General features: G+C 39.9%; 4 long non-coding RNA genes across 4 annotated transcripts; 1 reads left to right on the top strand and 3 right to left on the bottom strand.

The window, feature by feature from the left end:
• The first annotated feature begins 4,169 nt into the window (after positions 1-4,169).
• LOC123404468 lies at positions 4,170-4,842 on the top strand. Its single transcript, XR_006611801.1, has 2 exons — positions 4,170-4,330; positions 4,554-4,842. It is a non-coding gene; the product is annotated as an uncharacterized LOC123404468 (long non-coding RNA).
• An 8,073-nt stretch (positions 4,843-12,915) lies between these two features.
• On the bottom strand, positions 12,916-13,675 carry LOC123404208. The gene is made up of 2 exons (XR_006611684.1): positions 13,484-13,675; positions 12,916-13,278 (listed from the first exon to the last, which is right to left on the bottom strand). It is a non-coding gene; the product is annotated as an uncharacterized LOC123404208 (long non-coding RNA).
• A 3,042-nt stretch (positions 13,676-16,717) lies between these two features.
• LOC123404132 lies at positions 16,718-17,406 on the bottom strand. Its single transcript, XR_006611664.1, has 2 exons — positions 17,200-17,406; positions 16,718-16,996 (listed from the first exon to the last, which is right to left on the bottom strand). It is a non-coding gene; the product is annotated as an uncharacterized LOC123404132 (long non-coding RNA).
• Positions 17,407-20,432: 3,026 nt separating this feature from the next.
• On the bottom strand, positions 20,433-21,121 carry LOC123404152. Its single transcript, XR_006611670.1, has 2 exons — positions 20,915-21,121; positions 20,433-20,711 (listed from the first exon to the last, which is right to left on the bottom strand). It is a non-coding gene; the product is annotated as an uncharacterized LOC123404152 (long non-coding RNA).
• Positions 21,122-22,260: the final 1,139 nt, after the last annotated feature.

Genomic DNA, 22,260 nt, shown 5'->3' on the forward strand with positions numbered 1-22,260 from the left:
CCGTGGGATGTAGTACACTCCGGTGAGTATGCGATGTTCGCCTGTGAGACCCTCAAAGAGGACAGATCCTTGCCCGCAAATCTCCACAGCTGAACCATCACCGAACTCGACCGAGCCTTCAACATCGTATTGCAGCTCGAGGAATTTCTCCTTGCACCCCGTCATGTGGTTACTGGCACCCGTGTCGAGATACCACGACACGTTCTGATCACCGGATAACTTTGGTGTCACTTTTTCCTCATGAAGTAGCACCTTCCGTCTTGGTTTTACAACCACCGTTTCAGCGAGATCACAAACTTCGGCCATCAGAAGACCTGGACCTTCGTCTTCCTGCTTTGCCAAATTTGCCTTGATCTCCCGCTTGTTAGGCTTTGGACAATCCTTCGCAAAGTGACCCATCTTATTGCAGTTATAGCACTTGACCTCGGACAAGTCCAAGTTCCGTGGTTTCTGCTCTTTAGATTGGCCCGCCTTACCACGACCTTGTGGTTTACCTTTTCCTTTGCCTTTTCCGGTTTGTCCATCGCCCTTCGTGTTGCTTGAGCCTTCGCCACCGTCACGCCTTCCTTTGCTACTTGGGGCCTCCCAGTCTGTGCGCGAGTACATGAGTTGGTCACTACCTCCTCCTTTGCCTTTCCGACAGCCACGAGCATTCTCTTCCCATGTCCGCAATCGTCCGATCGCCTCCGTTATGGTCATGTCGTCGATGTCGTAAAGCTGCTCGAGCGTGCCGATGATGTACGTGAATTTATCAGTGACAGAACTGAAAAATTTCTCCACGATCTCGGTCTCATCGAGCTTTGCACCAAGCGCGCGGATCTCTCCCACCAAAGTAGTAAGACGCATGGCGTAGTCATTCACCGATTCAGTTTCCTCCATCTGCAACTTGTGAAATTGGCGCTTCAGCACTTGTGCCCGAGCCTTGGTGACGCGATCTTCTCCGATCCTCATCTCCTTGAGTGCGTTCCACGCCTCTCTTGCCGTCTCGAACTCCGCCAGTGTCATTAGCACGGAATCCGGCACAGACTGGGCTATGGCGGCCATGGCACCTTCGTCGCGCTCCTCGTCGAGGTCGTCGTCCGTGATGGCCTCCCACACTCGAAGGGATCGAAGAATAATCTTCATCTTCACCGCCCACACGCCGTAGTTGGCGTCGGTGAGCATCGGGTACTGGATGGGGATGTTGCGATGCGCCTGGACGTTAGCGCCGCTCATTCCTCCACCACTGGTTGCTGACTTGACGCCCTTCTTCACCTTGTCGCCGTTCTTGTTCGCCTTGGCACCGCCGCTGCCGGACTTGACCGACTCAGCGTCGCTGTCCGTCATCGTAGATCGTAGATCGTCGAGGCTCTAGATACCAATTGTTGGCTTTTGAACGTGCGTATGCAGCTGTACAGGCGTGCCTACGCGATTCTTGCTTCGGCCGGCTACTTGACGGAACTTGCGTAACTAGCGACACGAATAAAACTGATCGATGGATTTGATGGCTAAAGGCCCGTGTCGAGCCTTTGCTTTGTATTGCTTTTCGTTTTTCTGGTGTTACAATCAACACCCCTAGGGTGTCTTTTATACACGTCCACAAGGGACTATGGAAATAGACTAGGACTAGGAATCCTAATACTACTAGGACTCGGTTTGGCTTTCTTTCCTAATCCTACATGAGAACATGATTAACATCTACATATTTCCTATCATAGATTGTTTAGAATATCCTTGTGTACACCCAGAGAAATTATTTTGAGAAGAAATCTAGCATTCACCTCTAAGCATATCTTCGGAATATCTCTTATCATAGACTGTTTAGAGAAGAAACATAAGTATCATTAGACCGGGCCAATGTAACAGCAAAAATAATGAAAGAGTGTCGCAATGTGCAGCTTGCCTAAGGTTTGTTGCTAACCTTTAGAAGGGAAATTACTCTATGCCATCTGGCTGAATCTACTTATAAGTTAGAGGGTCAATTATAAATAGCGATATAAGACAAATAAAGCTTTGCAAGAAAAATGTCTACTTGATCTTTTGATGGCACAGTGACGTTGTCGTTCACCTTTGTTTCAGGACAAAAAGAGCGCTCCTGCTGGTCACATGTCTCATCTTAGCTACATAACTAAGTTAGCTTGGATGCGGCTGTGTGCTTGAAAAACAACCTATGCGCTACTTTTAGGCTGGGCCTTTGCTGCGCTGATTGTTTCTTAGCATTATCAGACCACAATTCACTAAGTGTTTTAGTTACACCATGAAGATGATGGGGGAACAGGCAGGAGGGGGGAACGCATATCTCTATGGAAGAACATACATTACACACAATCAGCTTCATCAGTGTATGAAACTCATAGATTTAAAGACGTCAACCTATCTTCAGTGCCAAGAACATGGGCAAACAATTTCTTAGCAATGCAGATATGTATCAGAAAGAACATTTACCTCCATATACATTTACTCTAAATGGAAAATGCCACACTTGGGTAAATAAAAACAATGCATTTGCTGATCATCATTTAGGAATAATGCACCATTACACTTCAACTAATTAAACTGGATGAAAATAGATAATTAAGGTGAAGAAACCGCAGGCTGGTCCGGCCAGCACATCGAGCGCTTGATTCTCTTACGAAAGATAGCAGAGGTGACCTCTATAGCAAGATCTATCAAGGTGATCATTGGTCCAACACAGGCAAGAGGCCATGCTCATTGTAATTATGCCACTAGCATGAGAACAAACCATGCATGTCGTCCAAGAAAAATAAATAGAAATTCTGGAGGATCCAACCAAAAAGTACTTTCAATCACAAATACCAATTTTAAAGAAATAGAGGGACACCAAGAAACTTCCCATTTTAAAACTGACAAGGCGATTCAGTGCAGAGGTTCAGTTGCACCCGCGATGAATGGGAAATAATTAAAAAGTACTTGAAAAGTTCCAAAAAATCCATTATTTTTTGGCATGGAAGACAATTTGGTGCGTGAGGTGCGCTAAAAAATTCAAATCATTTGGACATCTGAGTAGCTATCGACAAAAAAGTCAAATTTGCGGTCTGTGAAAAAGTTTACTGTTCTGTGTTGTCCTGACCCAATTTGTCTTACTCACTGACAACTACTCACAAGTCCTAATGATATGAAATTTCAAGTGCATCTCATGCATCAAATTAGCTTCCATGCATGCAAAAGAAAAGTAGAATTCTTTTGAATTCGTTTAGTATTTCTGGTGAATTTTATCATCATCGGGTGTAGATGAGCATGGGCCCGGAAATGGATAATTGGTATCTTCGCTCTTGCTCTACTGGTTCTGAAACTAATCAACGTGTATGTCTCCTACTTGCTCACACAGATCTATAGCCAACTATATTGACATGGGCCAGCAAATCGTTTGTTTCCTGTTAAGGCAGGATTAAAGCCTGTATACTTCAACGGAACTAGCAAAGGATTTATTTGTCTCACGCCGTTATAAATTTCAAGCCATGGACACCATGCCTAAGTAGTAAAATTTAGATAAAGGAACGGAGGCAGTACCTGGTAAAAAACTATTATGCAAAGTAAACATCGTGTTGATGTCTTGAAATATTTGTTTCATTCCGTAGAAACACGCGTACATTTAGCTAGTACTCCCTCCGGTCCTTTTTACTCCGTGTATTAGATTTCGGTCAAGTCAAACTTTGCAAAGTTTCACCAAATTTATATTAAAAAATATCAGTATCTACAATAGCAAATATATACATTATGAAACTACATTTCGTAAAGAATCTAACAATATTGATTTGACATGGTGAATGTTCATAATTTTTTCTATAAGTTTAGTCAAAGTAGAGATACTTTGACTTCGAACAAAACTTATATGCAGACTAAAAAGGACCGGAGGGAGTACCAATATAAGAAGACTGAATACGGGCAGATAGGTAGAACTAATCTCAGCAATCAAATCATGTCAATACAACAATAAAAAATGCTCCAATCGCAAGCCCTCGGCATTTTTAACATGCATTTAATGTCATACAAAAAATCACTTTCAGTGGTAATCACATAATCAATATTTTACCTAATATTAGCGGGCAATTAATATACTACTACCATATATATCAGCGTGCATTAATTGCATGTATGCATTTATACAAGTTATAATGTGATCCTGAGATCTCTCTCCCTCTCCGTCTTTCTCTCTATATATACATGATTATGTGAGGGTGGGCAAATCATCTTGTTGATCTCCTGGAACAAGTGTTCCTTGCATCACATAATCACATTATCTAGATGGCCAAGTACACGACTCCCATCCATTCGAGAGTCCTGCTGCAGGCTCTACTTCTTCTCATATGCCTTGCTACTACTACACAATGTAAGTAGGGATGGGATATGCAATTGTTATTTGTCAACTTTTGATAATCTGTGTTTACAATACGTATCCATGCGTAATAATTTCTTATTTCTGCTGAATATTAATAGGTGTATTGCTAGTGCATGACGACTGCTTTTTTTTTTTTCGTTTTTCCAATCTGGTGCATGTTTGTAGATCTATCCAAATTCATACTAATGATAATGATTTATTTGTTATTCCCTAGGTCGAATCACCACCGACGGCATCAATAATGATAAGATCAATTTACCACATGGGTTGTGCGCTTACAAAAAGTTCATTGATGCCTACTGTTGCCTTGCGAGAAATTTGTGTTATGCGACAGTCGATCAATGTGAAAAAGAATGCCCAAAATCTGGAAGCATGGTGGCGATGGCAACCCCTTCTCTACGTACCCTATCTCCACTTCCATCAACTTGAATTTTTGATAGAATAAATAATGTGTGGTATGCGGAAAAGTATTTGAAATAAAAAGTATATCAGTTGTTCTTTCATTGTGGGTATAACGAAAATAGACTCTTTCTTTATATTCGTTGCATGAGGGATTTTTGTTACTAGATGATGCCCCCCGCGCGCCCCCCGCGTTGCTGCAGGAACTCTTTGTTCTACTTACATGATAATACACAAGTTAAATAGCTTTGTGTGCATAGCAGATATATCTCTACTCCTAATTGTGGAGTTGGCACGTCGTTTCGTTCGTCCTCGCACCCCCATCGATCGATGGAACGCCCCCCTCCCCATCAATAATTTTTATCCCAGCAGAAAAAAACCCATACCTCCCGCTCCCTGATTTTTAACTGGTTTTTCCCGTATCTATATAGGAAACAAATTGCTCCATCAAGTCTTCTCTATCTCGTCCTCTAGCCTCTTCTCTAGGGTTCCATTTCCAACACCGTCTCCTGTGCCGCTCCCATGCCTCCTGTGCCTCTGCGCTGCATGGGTTCTACACCGTCGTGTCCGCCCCACTAATTTCTGCCAGATAACTGTCCTCTCCCATGATGATCTTGCAATAAAAGATGACCAGACAATGGGTGGCCTTCTCCAAGGGTTTGCTGCAGTGCGGCACGGCGAGGCGCCGGGGGCAACGCTCCCGTTGTCCAGCATGGTGGTGGGGCTGCAAGGTCATGTGGCCACGAGGCCAGCGCAAGATCTGGCTGCCTTTCCTCGTCGCAGAGGACTGACTACTCGATCTCGACGGCCTCCGCCACGTCCAATCACCTGCATATTTAGGTCATGCCAAAGGTGTACAAAATTGGTTTTCGTATTTGTCCCAATTAGATGAAAGGTTCCACTATGGATATTATGTATTGAAGTCGTCGCCTTCTTGCTATATGATTTGATGTCTACGGATTTCCTTTTATCTTTTTTTAAATGTCTATGGATTCGTTGCCTCGTCTGCTACATACCGTTTTAGTAAGATTCACGGTTACAAGTTGTGTTACTAAGATTTGCTATACTATCATCACTAAACTCTAATGAGCAGATGTTGTGTATTCATTAGTATATAAGTAACGACATTTCTTTCAGAATACGATGGTTTGTATTTGTCATTGTGTTTCTTTGACCTGCACATGTTGTTTTAATTTGATCGTCAGTGAACCCCTGAAAATTATCTGACAATCTGCTTGTACGAACACTTTTTCAGTTTAATCCACTGTATTGCTTTGTTAGTCTCGGTGGTGTATCAGGTTGGGTAGTGTAGTGATCATTTACTGCATTAGCCCGAAACCTTGGTGAATAAAGATGAGTTTCTCTAACAACTCTATGGACAACTAGAATCAATGTCCATGGTGATGACCCAAGCCACAGCTGAGAAGATATATCAACCCATATATTTTTCTCTGTTAGATAATTGATATTACTTGTTGAGGTATGTCGACGACCAATGGAGGTACGTCGGCGAGCAGTATAATTTTACATTAAATTCCTTATTCCTATAGGATTGCTGAACTGGGTTGCTCTGTAGGATTTGTTCTGATCTAAAAAAGAAAGTAAATGTGCACGTTATGAAGAATAATATTATTTCTGTGCAGTATTTTTTGGTAATAAAATGACACGGCAGTAAAAAAAAATAGTGTTTTGTGTTATTAGCGAAATATCAGTAAATAGTGGCAACTATATTGTCATGTTAACTTGCTCGATGGTTGGATGTGCTAATGGTAAAATGTACGTTTTGAGAGACTCTGTTGAAAGGCTGCTTTAAAAGCCATTCACTAGTAGAAAACAGGTCCTTCGTTTGACCCTTTAGTCTCGGTTTAGTTTTGAACTGGGACTAATGTGACCATTAGTCCTGGTTCAAACGGCTGGAGGCCAAACGACTTTTGTCCCGGTTCATTAAGGGCCTTTAGTTTCGGGTTGAGCCACAAACCGGGACTAAAGGGGTGGTGGCAATCGTTCGCCTGGTGCGAGCCCCTTTAGTCCCAGTTGGTGTCTCAAACCGGGACTTAAGGTCCAAACCGTTCGCATCCCGCGTCGTTTTGCGCGATGAAAAACAGGATAAGTGGTACAGACCGTGAGAATATTTCCCGTCCACGGACAACTTACTGGCGCCATTGATACAACAGTTAGGAATAGTCTGTCGTCAACAGATCGTTTCTGGCACCGTTGCTATCATACTAGTTTGCTGCTGACACTTTGCTTGCAGATACTAATCTTTCAGGTGTGGTTGAATCTGACACATTCAGCTGCTAATACTTGAGAATATTCTTTCACTTCCCGTCGAGCGAACCAATAAATTTGGGTTGAATACTCTACCCTCGAAAAGTGCCGTGATCCCACGCGCTGGTAGGCCATTGCAAGACAATTGCTAATTGTTGAGCAATTGGGACGAGCTCTTTTCTGGCTCCGTTGCCGTGGAGGCATCAAGTGAGGAATAGTTGCACATCAGCAAGGGCTTTTTCATCAACACCATTGCCTCTCCGATGATGCGTGAGTAGTTCACCACAGACATTCGGGTCCATAGCTAGTAGCTAGATGGCTTCTTCTCTCTCTTGGATCGTCAATACAAAGTTCTCCATGATCTTCATGGAGATCTATCCGATGTAACCTTCTTTTGCGGTGTGTTTGTCGAGATCCGATGAATTGTGGATTTATGATCAGATTATCTGTAAATATTATTTGAGTCTCGTCTTATCTCTTATATGCATGATTTCGTATCCTTGTAATTGTCTTCGAGTAGTGGTTTTCGTTTGGCCAACTTGATCTATAATTCTTGCAATGGGAGAAGTGCTTGGTTTTGGGTTCATACCGTGTGGTGTCCTCACCTAGTGACAGAAGGGGTAGCGAGGCACACATTGTGTTGTTTCCATCAAGGGTAAAAATATAGGGTTTATATCATATTGCATGAATCTGTCCCTCTACATCATGTCATCTTGCTTAAGGCATTACTCTGTTTGTTAAGAACTCAATACACTAGATGCATGCTGGATAGCGTTTGATGTGTGGAGTAATAGTAGTAGATGCAGAAAGTATCGGTCTACTTGTCTTGGACGTGATGCCTATATGTATGATCATTGCCTTACATATCATCATGACTTTGTGCGATTCTATCAATTGCTCGAAAGTAATTCGTTCACCCACCGTAATACTTGCTATCATGAGAGAAGCCTCTAGTGAACACTATGGCCCCCGGGTCTATTTCACATCATACGTTAAGATCTACAAAATTACTTTGTTGCACTTTTCACCTTCAGATCTCACCTTGCAAATAATCGTGAAGGGATTGACAACCCCTTTATAGCGTTGGGTGCAAGTTTTTTTTCGCGCAGGTACATTTGTGCCTCATCTTGATACTCCTACTGGATTGATACCTTGGTTCTCAAACTGAGGGAAATACTTATCGCTACTGTGCTGCATCACCCTTTCCTCTTCAAGGGAATATCCAACGCAAGCTCAAGAGGTAACAGGCATCCGACAGGGTCTCTTGGATATTGGGGCTGTTCCGGGTAATAGCTCAATCAAGAACTCAATCTCCCTATCCGATGGCATGCCTGACAATTCCCCCGGAAATACATCTGGGAAGTCTTGTACAATCGGCACTTCCTCCTGAACTACTACCATGAGAGAATTTACCTGTTTACTTTGTGAGGGCGTTGGGATACGTACTTAATCCATTTTTTCTCGGTGGTGGTGAGTAAAATAGACTTAAGGGCACAATCAATATTTCCTTCATTCTTGGCCAACCAATCCATGCCTAGGATTACATCCAATCCCTGAGACTCTAATACGATAAGGTCGGTGGGAAACTTATGGTTCCCAATGTTGAGACTCAATGCATGGAATTCTATTCCGGCTGTCATCATGCCTCCTGAGGAAGTGACCTTAATGGGCCGGCTCAGGGTTCTAGCTGGTAAACTATACTTTTCCACAACTACCCTTGATATGAATGAATGTGTTTCATCAGAATCAAAAAGTACCAATACTGGACGTGAATTTAGAAAAAACTTACCAACCATTGTATTGGGGTGATCATAGACCTCTTCAACATCAATGTGGTTCACCTGCTCGGGGAAAAGGATTGGGCTTTCTTGTTGCTGAGTTGCCATTGCTGTTCCATTTCCTTGCTTGTTTTGGGGACATTCAGTGGCATAGTGTCCCGTCTTCTGGCACTTGAAGCAGGTGATATGGTTCAGATCCTTCTGAACTGGAGCGGGATGGTGTTGAGTGCCATTACCTCCATTACCATTCTTAACAATTTCCGCCATTGCGGTTGTTCCCATTTCCTCCATGGTTGTGGCCTCCATGGTTGTGCACTGGATGGTTATGTTGGACGTGTCCTCCAAACTTACCGGCTCCTTCTCCGATATTCCCTGGATAGGGGGTGTAACGATGCTTCTGCTGAACTCCGGAATTGAACTTCCCATGTCCATACTTCCGTTTGCGGTTCTCCATCTGTTGTTGTTTCCCTCCAAGATGAGGGCCTTATCTACCAGCTCTTGGTAGTTGTTGAAGTTGGCCACAGTTAGCTGAATGCTCAACTCATTGTTGAGTCCTTCCATGAACTTGTTCTGCTTGGCCGCATCATCGGCCACATCTTGAGGTGCATATCGAGCGAGCATGCTGAATTCATCAACATACTGAGCCACAGAGCGATTTCCCTGGCGTAAGTTGTGAAACTCATGCTTCTTCAGACGCATGGCTCCAGCTGAGACATGAGCGGTGCGGAAGGCTAGTTTGAACTGTTCCCAGGAGACACCAGCGATGGGATAGGTGGTGGTGTAGTTCTCCCACCAAGCAGCGGTGGGCCCTTCGAATTGGTGGGCGGCAAAGCTTACCTTCTCAGCTTAAGTACATCCAGCAGTGATTAGTTCTCTCTCCATCTTGCGGAGCCAATCATCTGCCAGAATGGGCTCAACACTGCTAGAGAAAGTCGGAGGGTTCAACCTGAGTAAACGGGTGAGATTGTCGGCCTGGGGTGGATGATGGTGGTTGTTGTTGTTCTGATTCTGAGTGAGCAACTGCATAAGGGTGTTCTGCTGTTGGATCAATTGAGCAAGTTCCGGCGGAAAGTTGGAAGCAGGGTCACGTCTCAGAGGCATCTGGTGTTTGTAGAGGGATGGTATTAGCATAGAACAAGGGTCTAAAGAGTAATTACACTACCCATATGAAATTGCAGAATAGTTTTTGAAGGAGAACATTTTTTGAAATTGCAGAACAATTTTTGCAAGCATGAACACAACAAAAATTGAGAAGGAGAACTTCTATTAAAATTAGTGAACAATTTTTGAAATTGTAAACAAAAATTGAAAACATGAACATTTTTTGAAATTCCACAAAAGATATTTCGAAATATAATTTCAGAAAATTGTTCACAATTTCAGAAAATGAACAACTATTATTTTTTATTGGCACACGAATATTTTTTTAAATTCGGAACAAAATTTGAAAATGAGAACATTTTTTAAATTGGGAGAAAATTTTGAAAAAACAACATGTTTTAAAAAATTCCAAATAAATATTTAAAATTTTCAAAGAAAACATGAAAAATAAAAAACGAAAGAGCAGAGAAAGAAAAGTAAAAATAACAAATGAAAAAGAAAAAACAAAAGGGAAAAAAGACGAAATAGAATGGGTCAGCCCAGGTCAGCCGCCCTTGTGCGAAATCTCAAATGTTTGATGCAAGGAGTGTCACATAGGAGCTCTCACAGATGAGTGGTGATGGTTGCCGTGGAGATGCATGAAAGGCCGCAAAAGGAAAATCAGAGCCATGGGCAAGATCGATGGTATTGTCCAAGGATGAATCAGAGCCATGGGTAGTGGGATCGGGGGCGGCTCGGGTGGTTGAAGACCATGGATGCGCGGGGCAGCTCGACGGCGTGGTAGTGGAAGGAAGGGTGGTAGGGAGAAACATATGGAACCCAATTAGCCCCTTATGGAATAATGCATAAACTAGGATTTAAGCTTCTGTCACTCTTGCAATCCATCATCTACTTATAACTCCCCCAATGATTTCGCTTAGTCCCAAGTATGGTGAAGTGTCATGTAGTCTACTTTCACATGACACCACTCAAGTAAGAGCAACATACAAATCGAATATCAACATCACATACTTATTACTTATAACAAGACTTATCCCATGTCCTCAAGACCGAAAGTAACTACTTACAAATCATCACCATTCTCAAGATCAGAGGTATAAGGAATATGATTAAGGATCTGAACATATGATCTTTCACTAAACAAACCAACTAGCATCAACTACAAGCTGTAATCAACAATACTAGCAACAGAGGTAGCAATCTGAGATTTTGGAACAAAAATTTAATACAAGAGATGGATTAGGGTTTGAGTTGAGATGTTCCTGGTGAAGATGTTAATAGAGATGGGTCCTCCCATGATGGAGGAACCACTCGTGATGATGATGGCGTCTATTTGCCCTACCGACGGGAAGTCTCCCGGGTAGAATCGCTTCACCGGAGATCAAAAGTGCTCCTGCACAGGTTCTGCCACGAGACAGCGGTGCTTCTCCTGAGATAAATCTTTGATTTTTTTCTAGGGCACGTGACATCATATACGAGAAGATGGGCTTCGGAGGGTTGTTAGGGGGGCACAAGCTCATAGGCGTGCCCAGGGGGTAGGGCGCGCCCCTATGCTTGTGGCTATCTCATAGGTCCCTCTCGGGTGATTCTTTTGCCAACATTTATTATATATTTCAGAATATTTGTTCGTCAATTTTTAGGTCATTTGGTGTTCTTGAAATATCCAACTCTTGTATAGCCTTTATCGATCCAGATTTCCAGCTGCTGGTAATTTCTTTCTTTGTGTAAATCATGCAAAATAAGACAGAAATGGCATTGGGATTGCATACTAAAGTGAAAGAATCATTCAAAACATAGAAAATATTAATAGGAAAACATGATGCAGAATGGACGTATCAATACGAGACTCCGAACCCTAGACCTAGAAATTTTGAATGGAACATGTTATGAACTTTACCATTGCAGAATTTATAAGGTACTACATTCTGAACACAACCACAACATTTTTTTAATCAATTTTATAATCCGCTAAACATTTTTTGTGACACCGAACATCTTTTGTGGCACTAGACATCGTCCTCGATAATGGAAATGCCTAGTGATGCCGAAACATTGTTGAATTTCACGTGAGAGCGTCACCAAAGTTGTCGAGTGCGCTTCCTAGGGAGGAAAACACTTGGTGATGTATGACCGTCATCGAATATTTGTAACTAAGCAGAGCAAATTTCATAGTGAAATTATCGAAATCTGGTTATGCATGATTCCAATGATCATCCTAGTTACCATCTATCCATGTACTAATGACCACCAAATGTGCAAACCTTCTCGGATTGGATAGTTGGCAGCAAGATTTTCAAGGATGGATGGTATATCTTTTTTCTCAAAGTTTTTCTTCATCCAATAGAAATGTAATCCTACAAAGGAAATATGTCTAGATGGAAGAAATGTTTTTTTATGCAAGAAGTAGTTGTACTGTCACGAGAACATTGACAAAAATTGTTGAAGATATTTTAGATTGATACGGTGAAAATATTGGAAACGTACATGTATTAGTTGCCGTGGAGGCGAATTATGGAGTTGACATAAGTAAATAATTTCCATGCTTTATCTCTACAATATCAAAGCGAATTAACCATAATATATAGTTGTACCAAACTCGGTATGTACATGAATTGGACATGATATTCGACAGTATATTAATTGCTCACATATTTTAGGGAGAATATTATTTACGCATTAATTTTATAAACTATGTCAATGTGAATATTTCGAATAATATTTTAATGCATGCTAAACAAGTTGAGCGCTCATGATTGGATCACTCTCGTGTTCATTGAATTGACCTGGTTTGGTGGTCGAGATTAATTGGATCTGCCCCTTTGAGTATTTTTATATTGGTAAGTATCAAGATATTGATAGATAGTACATGCAATCTTTAGTTTCTTAAAGGAAATATTATATAATTCAAACTAATAAATGCATCCACAATATAGTAAAGTAGGCTTCACAATTTCTAACCTATTTTCCAGAATTATGTCCTCACATGAGTAATGAAAATTCTGCATGCTCCCAGGTGGTCATTTTCTCATCCAATGAAAAAGAAGAATAGTATATTGTTATCCCGAAGATCCCTACTCACTACAGCTGCCCAAAATTAAATTGCAATATGACAAATATAACAAAAACAGTGATACTTCTTTTTATTTCAAATATTTTTCGTACATCGCACATTATTATCCAATCAAATTCCATTTGTCCTGAATACGGTAGGTGTAGGAGGGGTTGCCATCGCCGCCACGCGTGCAGGTTTGTTGCACTCCTGAAGGCACGTCGGAAGGTCTATGTAACACTCATGCGTAACTTTGCAACAGTAGTCACCAAGGACTGGTTTGTCTATGACACACAACCCATGTAAATTGATCTTCTCCTTATCGATGCCATCGATGATTCGACCTATGGTATAACAAACAAACAACGCACATTAGTATGATTTTGGATTGATCAATAACAACCACCACATGGGAAAAATGAATAAAAATAATTTGTCGTTATGTAATAGCAAAATACCTACTTCAAGAAAAAATATTACATGGTATACTTACTGTAAATACTAAAGATTATCAAAAGTAGAACTAACTATTTAAAATCCCCTACTTACATTGTGTAGTAGTAGCATGACATATGAGAAGAAGAAGTAGAGCCTGCAGTAGGACTCTTGCATGGATGGGAGTTGGGTACTTGTCCATCTTGATAATGCGACGCTATAGGGACACTTGTTTCAAGAGATCTACAAGATGATTTTTACACACTCATATAATCATGTATATATAGAGAGGGATAGAGCGAGAGAGATCCCATCCCATTGTAAAATAGTATAAGGAACAACTTATATAATAAGCATGCTATTATACCTTTCCATAAATAGGTTTTTTGTACAAATCTTCGTGCTTGATATGGATAAAAATATATGCCAATTGATAACTACTATCTATTATTAGTTGGTTTATCACCATTCCACTTTTGGAAGTTTTTCCAAATTGTACTATTTTTTTTAATCTGAAAACTTATCCGTAGCACGTTTTCAAAATTACAGCTTGGTTCTAATTGATAAGGTAAATTTTCCGAGATGCTACTCATCTATTCGTTCTAGCTAGGGACAAGTAACATGGAATCAATTTCATACGGCTATTCAGGGGTCCACACTAACAATGATTTGTCACCCATGCTGGTATAAGTTAGCGAGATGTTTTGTTACCTCTTGGATAACCCAAAATGAGCTTGGGACAATTAAGTTGGGTAGAGATAAGTCCTTGTTAGATTCGATGGCTGCCGCGCTGACGCGTGGATGGCAGTGAAAGCAAAATCATAGCAACGTGCAAGATCGATGGTATTTCCTAAGGTGGAAGTAGGTGTTTGACCTTATTATTTTGAGGAAAGTGATGTGGATCACCAACCAAATATGTGTTAAATTGGATGGTCACAATTTTTTCACTTTGAGAGATTAGGTTAAATGGAAAGATGAGATGATGAGGGTATGATTAATTTATCTTTGATGCCTCAAGGAATTCTCGACTCACACTAGACAATGCCTCGCAACAACCACTACTGCAAGAATGCCTTGCAGGGACCCAGGCCAACCCGCCACCGATAAAAGGCTACCAATGGCGGGCACCCAGTCCTAACTAGTGAGTAGCGGGGGACATTAACTAGCACCCAACGCTATTAAAGGATGCACCCGGGCAAGTTTACACCGAAGCAAGATGCACCACTAGCAAATAGTATGCTCTGCCCGACACTGCTAGAATTTTTTTTTATTAAAAAAACTGCAATTTACTATGAGGTACACAGTACATTTCATGCATAGAATTTGCATCCGGTATTATTCATATGTACATACACATAGTATGTATTATTCATATGTACATACACATAGTATGCATCCAGTTCATATCCATTGCTCTGAACACGAATCCAAAAATTGCTAGAAACACTACATAGGTAGAGACTTAAAGCACGCACATGGAGATTACATTACCCTTTCTTTGCAGCCCAGCTAGACAAGGCACAAGTCTACTCTTTTCAGGGAGATCTCTAAACAGAACACAAACAAGCTGAACAAAATAAGCTACAGAACCAATGGACCATATGCATAGTGATGCGGTCTTCATGTAGTGATTGGAGTTGATATCGAAGTCCTGAGGTACTCCCAAACTGCCAGATCTTCTGGTCCTTGGCTTCGAGCCGCTTCTCCACCATGGTCTTCTGTGGTCGGCAACATAAGTGCCATGTGCATACGCATCTCATACTACAAAGTATTCATGTCAATCATAGTCACGGAAATCTAGATAATGATAAAACACAAAATGTTCCCGACCGGGCGGCATCCTTTCTCTATTTCCAGAATATTTCTTCGTCAACTTTTAGGTCATTTGGTGTTCTCGAAATATCCAACTCTTGTATAGCCTTTTTCGATCCAGATTTCCAGTTGCTGGTAATTTCTTTCTTTGTGTAAATCATGCAAAATAAGACAGAAATGGCATTGGGATTGCACACTAAAGTGAAAGAATCATTCAAAACATAATAAATATTAATAGGAAAACATGATGCAAAATGGACGTATCAATACGAGACTCCGAACACTAAACCCAGAAATTTTGATTCGAACATGTTATGAACTTTACCATTGCAGAATTTATAAGGTACTACATTCTGAACACAACCACGGCATTTTTTAATCAATTATCTAACCCGCTGAACATTTTTTGTGACACGGACATCTTTTGTGACACTAGACATCGTCCTAGATAATGGACATGCCTTGTGATGCCGAAACATTGTTGAATTTCACGTGAGAGCGTCACCAAAGTTGTCGAGTGCGCTTCCTAGGGAGGAAAACACTTGGTGATGTATGACCGTCATCAATTATTTGTAACTGAGCAGAGCAGATTTCATAGTGAAATTATCGGAATCTGGTTATGCATGATTCCAATGATCATCCTAGTTACCATCTATCCATGTACTAATGACCACCAAATGTGCAAACCTTCTCGGTTTGGATAGTTGGCACCAAGATTTTCAAGGACGGATGCTATATCTTTTTTCTCAAAGTTTTTCTTCATCCAATAGAAATGTAATCCTACAAAAGAAATATGTCTAGATGGAAGAAATGTTTTTTATGCAAGAAGCAATTGTACTGTCACGGGAACATTGACACAAATTGTTGAAGATATTTTAGATTGATACGATGAAAATATTGGAAACGTACATGTATTAGTTGCCGTGGAAGCGAATTTTGGAGTCGACATAAATAAATAATTTCTATGCTTTATCTCTACAATATCAAAGCGAATTAACCTTAATAGCTGTACCAAACTCGGTATGTACATAAATTGGACATGATATTCGGCAGTATATTAATTGCTCACATATTTTATGTAGAATATTATTTACGCATTAATTTTATAAACTATGTCAATGTGAATATTTGGAATAATATTTTAATGCATGCTAAACAAGTTGAGCGCTCATGATTGGATCACTCTCGTGTTCATTGAATTGACCTGGTTTGGTGGTCGAGATTAATTGGATCTGCCCCTTTGAGTATTTTTATATTGGTACGTATCAAGATATTGATAGATAGTACATGCAAGCTTTAGTTTCTTAAAGGAAATATTTATATAATTCAAAACTAATAAATGCTTCCACAATATAGTAAAGTAGGCTTCACAATTTCTAACCTATTTTCCCGAATTATGTCCTCACATGAGTAATGAAATTCTGCATGCTCCCAGGTGGTCATTTTCTCATCCAGTGAAAAAGAAGAATAGTATATTGTTATCCCGAAGATCCCTACTCACTACAGCTGTCCGAAATTAAATTGCAATATGACAAATATAACAAAAACAGAGATACTTCTTTTTATTTCAAATATTTTTCGTACATCGCATATTATTAGCCAATCAAATTCCATTTGTCCTGAATACGGTAGGTGAAGGAGGGGTTGCCCTTGCCACCACGCCTGCAGGTTTGTTGCACTCCTGAAGGCACGTCGGAAGGTCTATGTAACACTCATGCGTAACTTTGCAACAGTAGTCACCAAGGACTGGTTTGTCTATGACACACAACCCATGTAAATTGATCTTCTCCTTATCGATGCCATCGATGATTCGACCTATGGTATAACAAACAAACAATGCACATTAGTATGATTTTGGATTGATCAATAACAACCACCACATGGGAAAAATCAATAAAAATAATTTATCGTTATGTAATAGAAAAATACCTACTTCAAGAAAAAATATTACATGGTATACTTACTGTAAATACTAAAGATTATTAAAAGTAGAACTAGTTTTAAAATCCCCTGCTTACATTGTGTAGTAGTAGCATGACATATGAGAAGAAGAAGTAGAGCTTGCAGTAGGACTCTTGCACGGATGGGAGTTGGGTACTTGTCCATCTTGATAATACGACGCTATTGGGACACTTGTTTCAAGAGATCTACAAGATGATTTTTACACACTCATATAATCATGTATATATAGAGAGGGATAGAGCCAGAGAGATCCCATCCCATTGTAAAATAGTATAAGGAACAATTTGTATAATAAGCATGCTATTATACCTTTCCATAAATAGGTTTTTTGTACAAATCTTCGTGCTTGATATGGATAAAAATAGATGCCAATTGATAAATACTATCTATTATTAGTTGGATTATCACCATTCCACTTTTAGAAGTTTTTCCAAATTGTACTATTTTTTTTAATCTGCTAAATTATCCGTAGCACGTTTTCAAAATTACAGCTTGGTTCTAATTGATAAGGTAGATTTTCCGAGATGCTACTCATATATTCGTTCTAGCTAGGGACAAGTAACATGGAATCAATTTTAGACGGCTATTCAGGGGTACACACTGACAATGATTAGGCACCCATGCTGGTATAAGTTAGCGAGATGTTTTGTTACCTCTTGGAGAACCCAGAATGAGCTTGGGACAATTAAGTTGTGTAGAGATTAGTCCTTGTTAGATTCGATGGCTGCCGCGCTGATGCGTGGATGGTAGCGAAAGGAAAATCTGAGCAACGTGCAAGATCGATGGTATTTCCTAAGGTGGAAGTAGGTGTTTGACCTTATTCTTTTGAGGAAAGTGATCCGGATCACCAACCAAATATGTGTTGAATTGGATGGTCACTCTTTTTCACTTTGAGATATTAGGTTAAATGGCAAGATGAGATGATGAGGATATGATTAATTTATCTTTGATGCCTCAAGGAATTCTCGACTCACACTAGACAATGCCTCGCAACAACCACTACTGCAAGAATGCCTAGCAGGGACCCAGGCCAACCCGCCACCGATAAAAGGCTACCAATGGCGGGCACCCAGTCCTAACTAGTGAGTAGCGGGGGACATTAACTAGCACCCAACGCTATTAAAGGATGCACCCGGGCAAGTTTACACCGAAGCAAGATGCACCACTAGCAAATAGTATGCTGTGCCCGACACTGCTAGAATTTTTTTTTTATTAAAAAAACTGCAATTTACTATGAGGTACACAGTACATTTCATGCATAGAATTTGCATCCGGTATTATTCATATGTACATACACATAGTATGTATTATTCATATGTACATACACATAGTATGCATCCAGTTCATATCCATTGCTCTGAACACGAATCCAAAAATTGCTAGAAACACTACATAGGTAGAGACTTAAAGCACGCACATGGAGATTAAATCACCCTTTCTTTGCAGCACAGCTAGAGAAGGCACAAGTCTACTCTTTTCAGGGAGATCTCTAAACAGAACACAACAAGCTGAACAAAATAAGCTACAGAACCAATGAACCATATGCATAGTGATGCGGTCTTCATGTAGTGACTGGAGTTGATATCGAAGTCCTGAGGTACTCCCAAACTGCCAGATCTTCTGGTCCTTGGCTTCGAGCCGCTTCTCCACCATGGTCTTCTGTGGTCGGCAACATCAGTGCCATGTGCATACGCATCTCATACTACAAAGTATTCATGTCAATCATAGTCACGGAAATCTAGATAATGATAAAACACAAAATGTTCCCGACCGGGCGGCATCCTTTCTCTATTTCCAGAATATTTCTTCGTCAACTTTTAGGTCATTTGGTGTTCTCGAAATATCCAACTCTTGTATAGCCTTTTTCGATCCAGATTTCCAGTTGCTGGTAATTTCTTTCTTTGTGTAAATCATGCAAAATAAGACAGAAATGGCATTGGGATTGCACACTAAAGTGAAAGAATCATTCAAAACATAATAAATATTAATAGGAAAACATGATGCAAAATGGACGTATCAATACGAGACTCCGAACACTAAACCCAGAAATTTTGATTCGAACATGTTATGAACTTTACCATTGCAGAATTTATAAGGTACTACATTCTGAACACAACCACGGCATTTTTTAATCAATTATCTAACCCGCTGAACATTTTTTGTGACACGGACATCTTTTGTGACACTAGACATCGTCCTAGATAATGGACATGCCTTGTGATGCCGAAACATTGTTGAATTTCACGTGAGAGCGTCACCAAAGTTGTCGAGTGCGCTTCCTAGGGAGGAAAACACTTGGTGATGTATGACCGTCATCAATTATTTGTAACTGAGCAGAGCAGATTTCATAGTGAAATTATCGGAATCTGGTTATGCATGATTCCAATGATCATCCTAGTTACCATCTATCCATGTACTAATGACCACCAAATGTGCAAACCTTCTCGGTTTGGATAGTTGGCACCAAGATTTTCAAGGACGGATGCTATATCTTTTTTCTCAAAGTTTTTCTTCATCCAATAGAAATGTAATCCTACAAAAGAAATATGTCTAGATGGAAGAAATGTTTTTTATGCAAGAAGCAATTGTACTGTCACGGGAACATTGACACAAATTGTTGAAGATATTTTAGATTGATACGATGAAAATATTGGAAACGTACATGTATTAGTTGCCGTGGAAGCGAATTTTGGAGTCGACATAAATAAATAATTTCTATGCTTTATCTCTACAATATCAAAGCGAATTAACCTTAATAGCTGTACCAAACTCGGTATGTACATAAATTGGACATGATATTCGGCAGTATATTAATTGCTCACATATTTTATGTAGAATATTATTTACGCATTAATTTTATAAACTATGTCAATGTGAATATTTGGAATAATATTTTAATGCATGCTAAACAAGTTGAGCGCTCATGATTGGATCACTCTCGTGTTCATTGAATTGACCTGGTTTGGTGGTCGAGATTAATTGGATCTGCCCCTTTGAGTATTTTTATATTGGTACGTATCAAGATATTGATAGATAGTACATGCAAGCTTTAGTTTCTTAAAGGAAATATTTATATAATTCAAAACTAATAAATGCTTCCACAATATAGTAAAGTAGGCTTCACAATTTCTAACCTATTTTCCCGAATTATGTCCTCACATGAGTAATGAAATTCTGCATGCTCCCAGGTGGTCATTTTCTCATCCAGTGAAAAAGAAGAATAGTATATTGTTATCCCGAAGATCCCTACTCACTACAGCTGTCCGAAATTAAATTGCAATATGACAAATATAACAAAAACAGAGATACTTCTTTTTATTTCAAATATTTTTCGTACATCGCATATTATTAGCCAATCAAATTCCATTTGTCCTGAATACGGTAGGTGAAGGAGGGGTTGCCCTTGCCACCACGCCTGCAGGTTTGTTGCACTCCTGAAGGCACGTCGGAAGGTCTATGTAACACTCATGCGTAACTTTGCAACAGTAGTCACCAAGGACTGGTTTGTCTATGACACACAACCCATGTAAATTGATCTTCTCCTTATCGATGCCATCGATGATTCGACCTATGGTATAACAAACAAACAATGCACATTAGTATGATTTTGGATTGATCAATAACAACCACCACATGGGAAAAATCAATAAAAATAATTTATCGTTATGTAATAGAAAAATACCTACTTCAAGAAAAAATATTACATGGTATACTTACTGTAAATACTAAAGATTATTAAAAGTAGAACTAGTTTTAAAATCCCCTGCTTACATTGTGTAGTAGTAGCATGACATATGAGAAGAAGAAGTAGAGCTTGCAGTAGGACTCTTGCACGGATGGGAGTTGGGTACTTGTCCATCTTGATAATACGACGCTATTGGGACACTTGTTTCAAGAGATCTACAAGATGATTTTTACACACTCATATAATCATGTATATATAGAGAGGGATAGAGCCAGAGAGATCCCATCCCATTGTAAAATAGTATAAGGAACAATTTGTATAATAAGCATGCTATTATACCTTTCCATAAATAGGTTTTTTGTACAAATCTTCGTGCTTGATATGGATAAAAATAGATGCCAATTGATAAATACTATCTATTATTAGTTGGATTATCACCATTCCACTTTTAGAAGTTTTTCCAAATTGTACTATTTTTTTTAATCTGCTAAATTATCCGTAGCACGTTTTCAAAATTACAGCTTGGTTCTAATTGATAAGGTAGATTTTCCGAGATGCTACTCATATATTCGTTCTAGCTAGGGACAAGTAACATGGAATCAATTTTAGACGGCTATTCAGGGGTACACACTGACAATGATTAGGCACCCATGCTGGTATAAGTTAGCGAGATGTTTTGTTACCTCTTGGAGAACCCAGAATGAGCTTGGGACAATTAAGTTGTGTAGAGATTAGTCCTTGTTAGATTCGATGGCTGCCGCGCTGATGCGTGGATGGTAGCGAAAGGAAAATCTGAGCAACGTGCAAGATCGATGGTATTTCCTAAGGTGGAAGTAGGTGTTTGACCTTATTCTTTTGAGGAAAGTGATCCGGATCACCAACCAAATATGTGTTGAATTGGATGGTCACTCTTTTTCACTTTGAGATATTAGGTTAAATGGCAAGATGAGATGATGAGGATATGATTAATTTATCTTTGATGCCTCAAGGAATTCTCGACTCACACTAGACAATGCCTCGCAACAACCACTACTGCAAGAATGCCTAGCAGGGACCCAGGCCAACCCGCCACCGATAAAAGGCTACCAATGGCGGGCACCCAGTCCTAACTAGTGAGTAGCGGGGGACATTAACTAGCACCCAACGCTATTAAAGGATGCACCCGGGCAAGTTTACACCGAAGCAAGATGCACCACTAGCAAATAGTATGCTGTGCCCGACACTGCTAGAATTTTTTTTTTATTAAAAAAACTGCAATTTACTATGAGGTACACAGTACATTTCATGCATAGAATTTGCATCCGGTATTATTCATATGTACATACACATAGTATGTATTATTCATATGTACATACACATAGTATGCATCCAGTTCATATCCATCGCTCTGAACACGAATCCAAAAATTGCTAGAAACACTACATAGGTAGAG

The sequence above is a fragment of the Hordeum vulgare genome, chromosome 6H (assembly GCF_904849725.1).
Source record: "Hordeum vulgare subsp. vulgare chromosome 6H, MorexV3_pseudomolecules_assembly, whole genome shotgun sequence".
Taxonomy (NCBI): domain Eukaryota; kingdom Viridiplantae; phylum Streptophyta; class Magnoliopsida; order Poales; family Poaceae; genus Hordeum; species Hordeum vulgare.